The sequence below is a fragment of the Triticum urartu genome, chromosome 4A (assembly GCF_056163025.1).
Source record: "Triticum urartu cultivar PI428250 chromosome 4A, HENAU_Tu73, whole genome shotgun sequence".
NCBI lineage: Eukaryota > Viridiplantae > Streptophyta > Magnoliopsida > Poales > Poaceae > Triticum > Triticum urartu.
In genome coordinates, this window is record NC_141876.1 from 183,079,408 (window position 1) to 183,095,465 (window position 16,058).

Genomic DNA, 16,058 nt, shown 5'->3' on the forward strand with positions numbered 1-16,058 from the left:
AAGACAGGTCAGACCGCTCTGCCGATCCCAGTGATTGCTCCTGGGACCACGGTGAGTTTTATTGAATGGACATTACTTGCTAGTCTTAACATTTAAGTGTCATCATGCTAACAAGACATTGGAAATGATCTTTGGTGCAGCGTAACTCCAGACAAGCATCGCACGATCCTTCTCCAGCTACCGACACAAGCCACCCCGCTCCTACACCTCCTACATCTTGGTAAGTTTATCTCGTGTTTTGCTTAACACATGCATAAAGACCTAGACTTAGCTTTATTTCCTCCAATGCTTACCATAATGACCTAGACTTAGCTTCTTCACCTCCAAAATGACTTAATAAGCTTACTGACCTCCAAAACCATCCATTTTACCTAAGTTAGCTCTAAAACGATCTGTACCTAGCTTACTTATGTCAAAAATTGCATAATTAGCTTAGTTAGCTTATAGACGATCCATTTTACCTAAGTTAGCTCTAAGATGACCCATTTTACCTAGGTTAGATTATAAATGATCCAGTTCATCCAAGTTAGCTAAAAAATGACCCATTTTACCTAGATTAGCTCCTAAATGATCCATTTTACCTACGTTAGCTTTAAAATGACCCATTTCACCTAGGTTAACTCCAAAATGACCAATCTTACCTAGGTTATCTCATAAACGATCCATTTCAACTAATTTAGCTCATAAACGATCCATTTCACCTAGGTTACCTAAAAAACGATCCATTTCACCTAAATTAGCTTATAAATGATCCATTTCACCTAAGTTAGCTCAAAAAGATCCATTTCAACTAGATTAGCTCATAAATGATCCATTTCACCTAAGTTAGCTCAAAAACGATCCATTTCAACTAAGTTAGCTCATAAATGATCCATTTCATCTAAGTTAGCTAAAAAAGATCCATTTCACCTTAGTTACCTGAAAAACGATCCATTTGACCTTAGTTAGCTCATAAACGACCCATTTCAACTAAGTTAGCTCATAAATGATCCATTTCACCTTAGCTAGCTCATAAACGACCCATTTCAACTTAGTTAGCTCATATATGATCCATTTCAACTAAGTTAGCTCATAAATGATCCATTTCACCTTAGCTAGCTCATAAATGACCCATTTCAACTTAGTTAGCTCATATATGATCCATTTCACGTAAGTTAGCTCATAAATGACATACTCTTCTTGTTCTAGTCATCTTCTTGTTCTACTCTTCTTCTTGTTCTACTCTTCTTGTTCTAACTTTCTTATTTTTCATTTTGCAGAGTTCATTCACTTGACGAAAGCTTGCATAGATGGAGTGCTCCTTATCCCTTTCTCTGTTTCTTTTGTCTCGTTGAACTATGCATGTATCGTTGGATGAAACTATTGTAATATATATGGTTGGATGCCTCTATGTTGAACGATGAAGTTATGTGTTGGATATCTTATATGTTTGCTCTGTAATGGCCTTTTGAAATATATCTATATATGTCATATATATTTTGTGATGAAAATTGTTGGATTTAATAAAACCAGATAGAGGAGCCAATATGCAGGCTCTTTGCCGTCTGCCGCGAACGGCAAAGAAGGCACGTGGCATCCAGCTGTGCTTCCTGGGAGCTGACCCGTTTGGTCAGTTTGCCTACAGTGGCAGACGGCAAAGACTTTGCCATCAGTGGCAGATGGCAAAGAACCCGCCATGTAGTGACGTGTAGATGACATCATACGGCGGATGGCAAAGACATTAGAAAGTTTACCGTCAGCGGCGGACGGCAAAGGCCTGCCGTTAGCCACTTAACGGACTGACAGCGCAATTATTGCCGTCCGCCATCTTTGCCGTCGGCCACGCTCTCTTTGCCGTCTGCGGCCGACGGCAAAGACTTTGCCATCAGTAGCAGACGGCAAAGTAGCTGTTTACCGAAGCCTATTTTGCCGGAGCCTTTTGCCGTCCGCGGCTGACGGCAAAGGCCTTTGCCGTCCGCCGTTCATGCCTTTGCCGTCCGCCGTGGCGGACGGCAAAGTAGCTGATTCCTGTAGTGGTGTGTAACCCGTAGACCTGTTGGGTGTAGTATTGATGCTCCATAACACTGAAGGCAACTCCTCTACCCAACAACCCGGCGTTTGCTGTAAAGGAACCATAAGTCGGGGCTTTAGCCCTTTCAGAATATCCTGATTGGCTCTCTCAGCTTGACCATTGGATTGAGGATGAGCTACAGAAGAAACATCAAGCCGGATGTGCTCTTGCTGACAAAACTCTTCCATAGCCCCTTGGGATAGATTAGTGCCATTGTCTGTGATAATACTGTGTGGAAAACCGAAATGGAAGATTATTTTCTTCATGAACTGAACCGCCGTGGCTGCATTACACTTACTCACAGGCTCCGCCTCAACCCATCTAGTTAATTTATCAAGAGCCACCAAGAGATGTGTCTTTTTATCTTTAGACCTTTTGAAAGGTCCCACCATGTCAAGCCCCCAGACTGCAAATGGCCAAGTTATTGGAATCATCAGAGCTCTTGAGCCGGCACATGCGCTCGTCATGCGAATTTCTGACAACCATCACATCTACTGACCAGATCTTCCGCATCAGCGTGAGCCGTCAACCAGTAAAAACCGTGACGAAACGCCTTGGCCACTAAGGATTTTGACCTGGCGTGATGACCACAATCGCCTTCATGGATCTCACGAAGGATTTCTTGACCTTCTTCAGGGGAGACACACCGTTGAAATGCTCCAGAAACACTACGATGAAATAACTCTCCATCCGAAATCGTCATGGACTTAGACCGTCGAGTTATCTATCGAGCCAGGGTCTCATCCGCTGGCAATTCTCCCCGGGTCATGTAAGCCAAAAACGGCACCGTTCAATCTGGGATGACATGAAGAGCCGCCACCAACTGCGCCTCCGGGTCAGGAACAGCTAAATCTTCTTTAGTGGGCAACTTGAAAGAGGGGTGATGCAGAACATCTAAAAAGGTGTTGGGTGGTACCGGCTTACATTGAGACCCCAGCCAGCTTAAAGCATCAGCTGCTTCGTTTTTTCGACGGTCAATGTGTTCCTGCAACCGCATCGACCTCTCGGTGATAAGCCGCCATGAGAGGGTCTTTGGAATCCCACTTGCCAGACACCTGCTGAGCCACTAGATCTAAATCACCAAGACATCTAACCCGGCTCAAGCTCATCTCCTTTGCCACTCGGAGACCATGGAGCAATGCTTCATACTCTGCTGCGTTATTAGTGCACGGAAACATCAATCGTAACACATAACAAAATTTATCACCTCGTGGGGAAGTTAATACAACTCCAGCCCCCGAGCCTTCCAATTGCCTGGACCCATCAAAATGAAAAGTCCAATATGTGCTGTCCAGCTTTTCTTCTGGCATCTGCATCTCTATCCAGTCATTGATGAAGTCAACCAAAACTTGAGACTTAATCGCAGTGCGTGCAACATACTTCAGCCCATGAGACCGAAGCTCAATTGCCCACTTGGCAACTCGCCCTGTAGCTTCTCTGTTTTCAATAATGTCTCCCGAAGGAGTAGAGCTAAACACAGTGATTGGATGTCCCTGAAAGTAATGCTTAAGCTTCCGGCTTGCCATGAACACCCCATAAACAAGCTTCTGCCAATGTGGATATCGTTGCTTAGACTCAGTTAACACTTCACTGACATAATAAACCGGCTGCTGAACTGGATGCTCTTTGCCAGCCTCCTTGCACTCTACCACCATAGCTACACTGACAGCCCGTGAGTTGGCAGCTATGTATAATAATAGAACCTCTTTCTCAATTGGAGCAGCTAGGACCGGCGGCTCAACCAGTTGTGCCTTCAGATCCTCAAAAGCGGCGTTCGCAGCATCACTCCAAACAAACACATCTGTTTTCTTCATCAACTGATACAGAGTCATAGCCTTTTCCCCTAACCGGCTTATGAACTGGCTCAAAGCAGCCACACGACCCGCCAGTCGTTGAACATCATTGACACAGGTTGGCTTGGCCAGAGATGTAATTGCTTTGATCTTCTCCAGGTTAGCTTCAATACCTCGGTTAGACACCAGAAAGCCCAAGAGTTTGCTGGCTGGTACTCCAAAAACACACTTGGCCGGGTTAAGCATCATCTTGTAAACCCGAAGATTATCAAAAGTCTCTTTCAGGTCTGTGACCAAGGTTTCCTCTTCTCTGGACTTCACCACTATATCATCACATAGTCATGAACATTGCGCCCAATTTGATCATGAAGACAATTCTGCACACACCGTTGGTAAGTCCCCTAAGCACTCTTGAGCCCAAAAGGCATAGACACATAACAGAACGCCCCAATAGGTGTTATAAACGTTGTTTTCTCTTGATCCTTGACTGCCATCTTAATCTGATGATACCCGGAGTAAGCATCTAAGAAACTCAACCGCGCGCAACCCGCAGTAGCATCAATGATCTGATCAATACGGGGAAGAGCAAATGGATCAGCCGGACAAGCCTTGTTTAAATCTGTGTAATCCACACACATACGCCAGGTGCCGTTCTTTCTGAGCATGAGCACCGGGTTAGCTAACCATTCTGGGTGAAAGACCTCCACAATGAACCCGGCCGCCAAGAGCCGGGCCACCTCTTCTCCAATGGCCTTGCGCCTTTCTTCATTGAACCGCCGAAGAAACTGTCTGACAGGTTTGAACTTTGGATCGATATTAAGAGTGTGCTCAGCGAGTTCCCTCGGGACACCCGGCATGTCTGAAGGTTTCCATGCAAAGATGTCCCGGTTCTCATGGATGAACTCGATGAGTGCGCTTTCCTATTTCGGATCCAAGTTAGCACTGATGATGAACTGTTTGGATGAATCGTCGGGCACAAAGTCAACCACCTTAATGTCATCAGCTGACTTGAACTTTAACTTTGGCTCATGCTCTGTTGTAGGTTTCTTTAATGACGTCATGTCCGCCGGGTCAACATGATCCTTGTAGAATTTCAACTCCTCTATCGCACAAACAGATTCAGCATAGGCTGCATCCCCTTCTTCACATTCCAAGGCTATCTTCCGGCTCCCATCGACTGTAATGGTGCCCTTGTGACCCAGCATCTTGAGCTGCAAATACACGTAACACGGCCGAGCCATGAACTTGGCATAAGCCGGCTGCCCAAACAAAGCATGATATGGGCTTTTGATCTTAACCACTTCAAAGGTTAATTTTTCTGCTCTCGAGTCATATTCATCTCCAAAGGCTACTTCCAGCTCGATCTTACCAACTGTGTATGCCGATTTACCAGGCACCACACCATGAAAACTGTGTTGGATTGTTTACGATTCTTGTTCGTCAATCCCATCCGACGAAACGTCTCATAATAAAGGATGTTGATGCTGCTGCCTCCATCCATGAGTACTTTGGTAAACTTATACCCACCAACCTAAGGTGCCACTACTAACGCCAAGTGACCCGGATTATCAACCCGGGGTGGGTGGTCCTCTCTACTCCATACAATGGGATGCTGCGACCAACATAAATAATGTGGAACTGCCGGCTCAATGGCATTGACGGCCGTCTTGTGGAGTTTCTGGTCTCTCTTACATAAACTGGTAGTGAAGACATGATACTGTCCACTACACAACTACTTCGGGTTGCTCTGATTGCCGGATTGTTGCTGTTGTTGATTCCCTTGGCCGTGTTACTTATTATATCCTCCCTGGTGACCAGGGTGACCATGAAAACCTCCTCCGCTTGAACCGGCGCCCGGGCCCTGAAAGCTGCCTGAGCCGCCACCCGTACTGTGACCCCCATCAAATGCATTTGAATTTTTAAACGCCTTCATGATCGTGCAATCCTTCCACAAGTGGGTAGCTGGCTTCTCCCTGGTGTCGTGTCTTGGACAAGGTTCATTCAACAGCTGCTCAAGGGTGGGGCCTGACCCGCCCGATCGAGGGGGCTGCCTACCCTTGCGCCGCTGATTACCACCGTGCGCATTAGTATTAGCAACAAACTCATCGGCCTTACGCTTGTTACCTCCTTGATTTGCCGGGTTATGCTGGTGACCCTTGCCATTGTCGTTCTTCTTTCCCTTCGTTGCCTTTTCTTCATCAGACGCCGGGTCTTTAGTGGTATCAGAATCGGCATACTTGACAAGAGCCGCCATCAATGTTCCCATGTCATTACAGTCTCTTTTAAGCCGCCCCAACTTCTACTTTAGAGGTACAAAATGGCAGTTTTTCTCCAACATCAAAACTGCTGAGCCGGCATCCATTTTATCAGACGAATGTATTATCTCCTTGACCCGGCGCACCCAATGGGTTGTAGATTCTCCATCCTCTTGCTTCCAATTGGTCAGGTCCACAATTGACATTGGCTTCTTACACGTGTCTTTAAAGTTCTGGATGAACCGTGTCTTCAACTCTGCCCATGAGCCGATGGAATTGGGTGGTAATCCTTTCAACCAGGTCCGAGCCGTTCCATCCAACATCATGATGAAGTACTTGGCCATTGCAGCATCACTAACCTCAAACTGCTCCATAGCCATCTCATAACTCTCAATCCAAGCCCCTGGCTGTAAGTCAGCCGTGTAGTTAGGTACCTTACGAGGTCCCTTGAAATACTTGGGCAACCGCTCATTGCGTATGGCTGGGACTAGGCAAGGTACGCCTCCGGTTCTTGTAACCACTCCTGCCTCAACCGAGGTTGCTGGATAAGCCAGAAAGGTTTGGTGAGCTGCCTGCTCTGCCGCTATCTGAGCCGCCCGTTCTGCCTCTTGACGAATCCTCTCCTGATCCACCAAGTTAAGGGCTCCAGCCCGCACTAGCTCATGCCTATATGGCCGGTTGTGGCGTTGAGCATCACTTGACATCTCTGCAGACTCCATGTGCCTACTATAACTCGGGCTCCGGCTTGGGCGAGGAGTTGAATGAATCCTGTCTCGACTGTAGAAGTATGCATCCTGCTGGGCCAAAGCTGTCTGAAGTAGTTCTCTTACCCTCTGGGTTTCAATTGCTGCTGGCGAGTCGCCTTCGATTGGGAGAGCTGCCAAATGAGCCGACGCCGCAATGAGGTTCTCCATGGGGTTGTAAAAGTGACCCGGGGGCGTTGCTATATAATGAGGAGTTGTATTCATGTGCGGCGGCTCCATGGTGCGGTGCTGAACTGGTGCACTGGGCGTCGTGACCCGGTTTGCCTCTGGCGGGTTGCTCCCTCCAGCTCCGGGTGTATGGAACATATTCCTTGGATCAGCGTTAGAGGCAGACGCGACTGAGTTTTCTGATGCCTCCTCCTCATGACTTCGTTTGATGCATTAAGATCTACCGAGAGCCGGAAGGTTTCTGCTTGAAGCTGCTGAGCACGAGCATCCAAAGCTGCTCGCTCTGCTACCATCCGGGTTTCCTCCGTGGCTAGATTTTCCTTACCTTGCACCATCTCCTCCCGCATGCATGCCACTTCCGCGTCATGTTGGGCTTTATCCGCTGGCTCTACCACAATGGTTAACAGAGTCATCAGTTTATCCATGAGGTCCATGAAAACCTGAGCCGGGGGGCGTGCGGGGTCTCCTGACCCGGCAGCTGCCGACCCCTTGGCCGCCGCTATCGCTGCGGTGGAGTTCTCCCCGGGTTGTGTCCCTGCCATGAAGACTCCGGCCCAATTCGGCGGCTCAAGGGGGTCCGAAATACTGCTGCCATCGGAACAGCCCCCGAGCACGCCATCTTGAAGTTGGTACAACGAGTTTGTCTCACCTGTTGATGATGCAGTATCAGAGCAGATGGCCATCTCTCCGCCCTCCATCGATCCTTCGGAGTATTCACCGCCGTGGATGCAGCCTACGAAGGCATGCTTCACGACAGATTGAACACGGGCGGACCCGGCACGCTGAGCCGTTTCGATGAGGTTGGTGTGGACATCCGGCCCAGGGTCTGACTCGCCAATCCGGCCGATGAAGACGTGAATTCCGCCGAAGGGGACCCAGTACTCGTACTCCATTGAGGCGACCTTGGGGCCCCAGCCTTCGTCGTCGATGTAGATCTTGCCGCGACGACTCTTGGTCATCCGGTCCACAGTGTATCCCTTGAGCCCTTCGAAGTTGCCCTTCAATAACTCAAATCCACTGTGCGCTGGCCCCACGGTGGGTGCCAACTGTCGTGGAATTGTCACAGCAGATGTCCTAGAGCAAGGACTTAGTCGTAGGGCCATCGCACTAGGAAGCTGAAAGGGGTTAATCGGGACAAAGGACACGAGAGAGGATTTTATACTAGTTCGGCCCCTTACGATGAAGGTAAAAGCCTACGTCTAGTTGGGATTGGTATTGCTGAGGTTTCGATCTCCAAGAGGTTCAACTCACCGGCTTAGTGATCGACTTGATTGCTTTCTTTCCTTAAGCTGCCACCGGGTCATCCCCCTTATATACACGGGTTGACGCCTGGTGGCTTACAGAGTCCCGACCGGCTCATAATCGTGTCCGGCTCGGTGACTTCCTTTACATGCCTTTATTTACAAGTCTTTCCGCCCATATGGCAGTTTACAATAACGGGCCTTAAGCCGGCCCGAAGCCTTTGGGCTTTCTATATATACTAATAAACTATCATCTTGACTGTATATTGGGCTTCTTACGTAACCCGCCATTAAGGCTGACCCGGCCCATCCTGGGGGGGTTTTAGCTGATAGTAATATCCCCAACAAAAACCAAAATATTGGAGAAGAAATACGAGGCTATAAGCAATCATGCAAATAAGAGATCAAAGAAACTCAAATAATTTTCATGGATAAAAAGAGACAGATCTGATCATAAACTCAAAGTTCATCGGATCCCAACAAACACATCACAAAAGAGTTACATCATATGGATCTCCAAGAGACCATTGTATTGAGTATCAAATGAGAGAGAGGAAGCCATCTAGCTACTAACTATGGACCTAAAGGTCTACAAAGAACTACTCACCCATCATCGGAGAGGCACCAATGGAAGTGGTGAACTCCTCCGTGATGGTGTCTAGATTGGATCTAGTGGTTCTAGACTCTGCGGCGGCTGGAATTGAATTTTTTCGACTCCCCTAGGGTTTCTAGAATACCGAGGTATTTATAGAGAAAAGAGGTGGTCTGGGGGGCACCCGAGGTGGGCACAACCCACCAGGGCCCAGGCGCACCCTGGTGGGTTGTGCTCCCCTCGGGGCACCCCCCAGGCGCTTATCCAGCCCACTGGATGTCTTCTGGTCCAAAATATCCACAAAAAGTTTTGCTGTGTTTGCACTCCATTTGGTGTTGATTACCTGCGATGTAAAAAACATGCAAAAAACAACAACTGGCACTTGCACTATTTCAATAGGTCAGTACCAAAAAATGGTATAAAATGACTATAAATTTATTATAAAACATCCAAGAATGACAATATAATAGCATGGAACAATTAAAAATTATAGATACGTTGGAGACACATCAGCAATGAACCACCCTAGTGGCACTATTGAAAACGTGAGATTACAGTAATAGTGGCACTAGTTGATGAAACATACACTAACAAATAGTGTTGGGGAACGTTGTAATTCAAAAACAATTCCTACGATCACGCAAGATCTAACTAGGAGATGCATAGCAACGAGAGGGGAGAGTGTGTCCACGTACCCTCATAGACCGAAAGTGGAAGCGTTTGGTAACGCGGTTGATGTAGTCGAACGTCTTCACGATCCAATTGATCCAAGCACCGAACGTACGGCACCTCCGTGTTCAGCACACGTTCAGAATGATGACATCCATCGAGCTCTTGATCCAATTGAGGACGTGGGAGAGTTCCGTCAGCATGACGGCGTGGCGACGGTGATGGTGAAGTTACCGGCGCAGGGTTTCACCTAAGCACTACGACGATATGACCGAGGTGTTGAACTGTGGAGGGGGGGCACTGCACATGGCTAAGAGATTGTCTGTTGTGCTATTGGGGTGCCCCCTGGCCATGTATATAAAGGAGGGAGGGAGAGAGGAGGCTGGCTAGGTTGGGCGCGCTAGGGGGGAGTCCTACATGGACTCCTAGTCCAAGTAGGATTCGCCCCCCTTTCCTTTCTTCCACCGGAGGGAAAGGAAGGAGGGGAGAAGGAGAAGGAAGGAGGGGGACGCACCCCCACCCCTTGTCCAATTCGGTTTGGGAACGGGGAGGCGCGCGCCACCTCGTGGCCGTTCTTCCCTCTCTCCACTAAAGCCCACTAAGGCCCATTAACTTCCCTAGGGGGCTCCGGTAACCTCCTAGTACTCCGGAAAAATGCCCCGAACCACTCGGAACCATTCCGATGTCCAAATGCAACCTTCCAATATATGAATCTTTACCTCTCGACCATTTCGAGACTCCTCGTCATGTCCGTGATCTCATCCAGGACTCCAAACAAACTTCGGTTCATCAAATCACATAACACATAATACAAATCATCATCGAACGTTAAGCATGCGGACCCTACGAGTTCGAGAACTAGGTAGACATGACCGAGACACATCTCCGGTCAATAACCAATAGCAGAACCTGGATGCTCATATTGGCTCCTACATATTCTACGAAGATCTTTATCGGTGAAACCGCATAACAACATACGTTATTCCCTTTGTCATCGGTATGTTACTTGCCCGAGATCCGATCGTCGGTATCTCCATACCTAGTTCAATATCTTTACCGGCAAGTCTCTTTACTCATTCCGTAATGCATCACCCCGCAACTAACTCATTAGTCACATTGCTTGCAAGGCTTATTATGATGTGCATTACTGAGAGGGCCTAGAGATACCTCTCCGATACTCGGAGTGAAAAATCCTAATCTCGATCTATGCCAACCCAACAAACACCTTCGGAGACACCTATAGAGCATCTTTATAATCACCTAATTATGTTTTGCCGTTTGATAGCACACAAGGTGTTCCTCCGGTATTCGGGAGTTGCATAATGTCATAGTCAAAGGAATATGTATAAGTCATGAAGAAAGCAATAGCAATAAAACTTAATGATCATTGTGCTAAGCTAACGGGTGGGTCTTTTCCATCACATCATTCTCCTAATGATGTGATACCTTTCATCAGATGACAACACATGTCTATGGTTAGGAAACTTAACCATCTTTGATTAACGAGCTAGTCTAGTAGAGGCTTACTAGGGACACTGTGTTTTGTCTATGTATCCACACATGTATCAAGTTTTTGATTAATAAAATTCTAGCATGAATAATAAACATTTATCATGATATAAGGAAATATAAATAACTACTTTATTATTGCCTCTAGGGCATATTTCCTTCAGTCTCCCACTTGCACTAGAGTCAATAATCTAGTTCACATCGCCATGTGTTTTAACACCAATAGTTCACATCACCATGTGACCAACACCCAAAGGGTTTACTAGAGTCAATAATCTAGTTCACATCGCCATGTGATTAACACCCAAAGAGTACTAATGTGTGATCATGTTTTGCTTCTGAGAGAACTTTAGTCAACGGGTCTGTCACATTCAGATCCATATGTATTTTGCAAATTTCTATGTCTATAATGCTCCGCATGGAGCTACTCTAGCTAATTGCTCCCACTTTTAATATGTATCCAGATTGAGACTCAGAGTCATCCAGATCAGTGTTAAAGCTTGGATCGACGTAAGTCTTTACGATGAACTTTTAATCACCTCCATAACCGAGAAATATTTCCTTAGTCCTCTAAGGATAATTTTGACCGCTGTCCAATGATCTATTCCTGGATCACTACCGTACCCCTTTACCCAACTCATGGCAAGGTAGACAATAGGTCTGGTATACAACATTGCAAACTTTATAGAACCTATGGCTGAGGCATAGGGAATGACTTTCATTCTCTTTCTATCTTCTGCCATGGTCAGGTTTCGAGTCTTACTCAACTTCATACCTTACAACTCAGGCAAGAACTCCTTATTTGACGGATCCATTTTGAACTCCTTCAAAATCTTATCAAGGTATGTACTCATCAAAAGTCTTATCAAGCGTCTTGATCTATCTTTATAGATCTTGATGCCCAATATGCAAGTAGCTTCCCCGAGGTCTTTTTTTGAAAAACTCCTTTCACTCCTTTATACTTTCCAAAAAATTCTACATCATTTCCGATCAACAGTATGTCATTCACATACACCTATCAGAAAGGTTGTAGTGCTCCCACTCACTTTCTTGTAAATACAGGCTTCACCGCAAGTCTGTATAAAACTATATGCTTTGATCAACTCATCAAAGCGTATATTCCAACTCCGAGATGCTTGCACCAGTCCATAGATGAATCGCTGGAGCTTGCACACTTTGTTAGCACCTTTAGAATTGAGAATACTTCTGGTTGCATCATATACAACTCTTCTTTAATAAATCCATTAAGGAATATAGTTTTTATATCCATTTTCCAGATTTCATAAAATGTGGCAATTGCTAACATGATTCAGACAGACTTTAAGCATCGATACGAGTGAGAAAATCTCATCGTAGTCAACACCTTGAACTTGTCAAGAACCTTTTGCGACAATTCGAGCTTTGTAGATAGTAACACTACTATCAACATCCGTCTTCCTCTTGAAGATCCATTTATTCTCAATGGCTCGCCGATCATCGGGTAAGTCAATCAAAGTCCATATTTTTTTTCTCATACATGGATCCCTTCACAGATTTCATGGCCTCAAGCCATTCCACAGAATCTGGGCTCATCATTGCTTCTTCATAGTTCGTATGCTCGTCATGGTCTAGTAACATGACTTCCAGAATAGGATTACCGTACCACTCTGGTGTGGTCCATACTCTGGTTGACCTATGAGGTTCGGTAGTAATTTGATCTGAAGTTTCAAGATCATCATCATTAGCTTCCTCACTAATTGGTGTAGGAATCACTGGAACTGATTTCTATGATGAACTACTTTCCAATTCGGGAGAAGTTACAGTTACCTCATCGAGTTCTACTTTCCTCCCACTCACTTCTTTCGAGAGAAACTCCTTCTCTAGAAAATACCCATTCTTAGCAACAAATATCTTGCCTTCGGATCTGTGATAGAAGGTGTACCCAACAATATCTTTTGGGTATCCTATGAAGACGCACTTCTCCGATTTGGGTTCGAGCTTATCAGTTTGAAACTTTTTTTCACATAAGCATCGCAACACCAAACTTTAAGAAACGATAGTTTTGGTTTCTTGCCAACCCATAGTTCATACGGTGTCGTCTCAACGGATTTAGATGGTGCCCTATTTAACGTGAATGCAGTTGTCTCTAATCCATAACCCCCAAACGATAGTGGTAAATCGGTAAGAGACATCATAGATCGCACCATATCTAATAAAGTATGGTTACGATGTTTGCACACACCATTATGTTGTGGTGTTCCAGGTGGCGTGAGATGTGAAACTATTCCACATTGTTCTGAATGAAGGCCAAAACTTGTAACTCAAATATTCGCCTCTGCGATCAGATCGCAGAAACTTTATTTTCTTGTTACGATGATTCTCCACTTCAATCTGAAATTCTTTGAACTTTTCAAAATGATTCAAACTCGAGTTTCATTAAGTAGATACACCTATATCTTCTCAAATCAACTGTGACGGTTAGAAAATATTGATACCCACCATGAGCCTCAACACTCATCGGACCGCATACATCGGTATGTATTATTTCCAATAAGTCAGTGGCTTGCTCCATTGTTCCGGATAAAGGAGTCTTAGTCATCTTGCCCGTGAGGCATGGTTCACAATCATCAAATGATTCATAATCAAGTGATTCCAAAAGTCCATCCACATGGAGTTTCTTCATGCGCTTTACACCAATATGACCTAAACGGCAGTGCCACAAATATGTTGCACTATCATTATCAACTTTGCATCTTTTGGCATCAATATTATGAATGTGTGTATAACCATGATCGAGATTCAAAAAACCATTCACATTGGATGTATGACCATTGAAGGTTTTATTCATGTAAACATAACAATAATTATTTTCTAACTTAAATGAATAACTGTATTGCAATAAACATGATCCAATCATATTCATGCTCAACGCAAACACCAAATGACATTTATTTATGTTCAACACTAATCCCGAAGGTGGAGGGAGTATGCGATGGTGATCTTATCAACCTTGGAATCACTTCCAACACACATCGTTTCCTCGCCCTCAACTAGTCTCTATTCATTTCGTAACTCATGTTTCGAGTTACTAATGTTAGCAACTAAACCGGTATTGAATACTGATAACCCACAAGTATAGGGGGTCAGAACAGTTTTCGAGGGTAGAGTATTCAACCCAAATTTATAGAATCGAGACAAGGGGAGCCAAAGAATATTTGAAGGTATTAGCAGCTGAGTTGTCAATTCAACCACACGTGGATATTAACTATCTACAGCAAGTAATCACTACCAAAGTAGTTTGATAGTTTTGATAATAGTGACAACAGTAACGATAACCGTAAGAGTGATAGCAGTAATTTTGTAGCAAGTGTAACAGTGATGATAGCAGTAGTAACTTAGCAGAAACAATATGGAAAAGTTCGTAGGCATTGGATCGGTGACTTGTTGGAGGATATTCATCATGTGACAGTTATAACCTAGGGCGATACGACACTAGCTCCAGTTCATCAATAATGTAGGCATGTATTCCGTAAATAGTCATACATGCTTTGTTAAAAGAACTTGCATGACATCTTTTGTCCTACCCTCCCGTGGTAGTGGAGTCCATATTGGAAACTAAGGGATATTAAGGCCTCCTTTTAATAGAGAACCGAAACAAAGCATTAACACATAGTGAATACATGAACTCCTCAAACTACGGTCATCACCGGGAGTGGGCCCGGTTGTTGTCACTCCGGGGTTACCGGATCATAACACGTAGTAGGTGACTATAACTTGCAAGATCGGATCTAGAACATGGATATTATGATGAAAACATAAATGGTTCAGATCTTAAATCATGGCACCCGGGCCCAAAGTGACAAGCATTAAGCATGGCAAAGTCATAGCAACATCAATCTAATAACATAGTGGATACTAGGGATCAAGCCCTAACAAAACTAACTTGATTACATGATGAATCTCATCCAACTCCTAACTGACCAGTGAGCCTACGAAGGAATTACTCACTCCCGGTGGGCAGCATCATGGAATTGGCGATGGAGATGGGTTGGTGATGACAAAGAATGAAGATCCCCCTCTCCGGAGCCCCAAACGGACTCCAGATCTGCCTTCCCGAGGAAGAACAGGGCTTCGCGGCTCCGTCTCGTGGATCGCGATAATTCTTTCTCCCTGATTTTTTTCTCTGAAAATAGGAATTAATAATGTCAGGGTTGAGGTCTGTGGGGCCACCAGGTGGGTACAACCCACCTGGGCGCGCTAGGAGAGGGGGGCGCGCCCTACTGGGTTGTGCCCACCCAGGGGCCCCTCTCTGGTAGGTCTTGGCTCCAGAAATTCTCATTTATTATATAAAAAATCCTCGTGAAGTTTCTTTCCATTCCGAGAACTTTTATTTTTGCACAAAAACAACACCATGGTAGTTTTGCTGAAAACAGTGTCAGTCCGGGGTTAGTTTCATTCAAATCATGCAAATTAGAGTCCAAAAACAAGAATAAAAGCATGAGAAAAAGAAGATACGTTGGTGACGTATCAACTCCCCCAAGCTTAAACATTTGCTTGTCCTGAAGCAATTCAGTTGATAAACTCAAAGCAAGAAAGAAAAACTTTTACGAACTCTTTTGCTCTTGTTTGCATAAATAAGCTTAAACAACACCCAGGTTTTCAGCCAGCATTATAACTAACCATGTCGACAATAACTCTTAAATATTATAATGACTCATATCAATGACATAATCAGCTAGCGAGCAATAATAAGATATCTCAAATGGCAACACATTGTCAAAACAACCATGATATAATATGACAATAGTGGTATCTGACTAGCCCTTTCTGAGACTGCAAAACATAAATGCAGAGCACCTCCAAAGTTCATGCATCGACTAAGTATTGTAATTCATGGTAGAAAAGATCCAGTCATGATGCACCCAACATTAGCTACACACAATGCATAAATCATGATAGCTGTGCTCTACTAAGTTTCTGGCGCTTGTTTTAGAAGGTGATGACACAACATAAAAGTAAATAGATAGTTCCTTCGCAG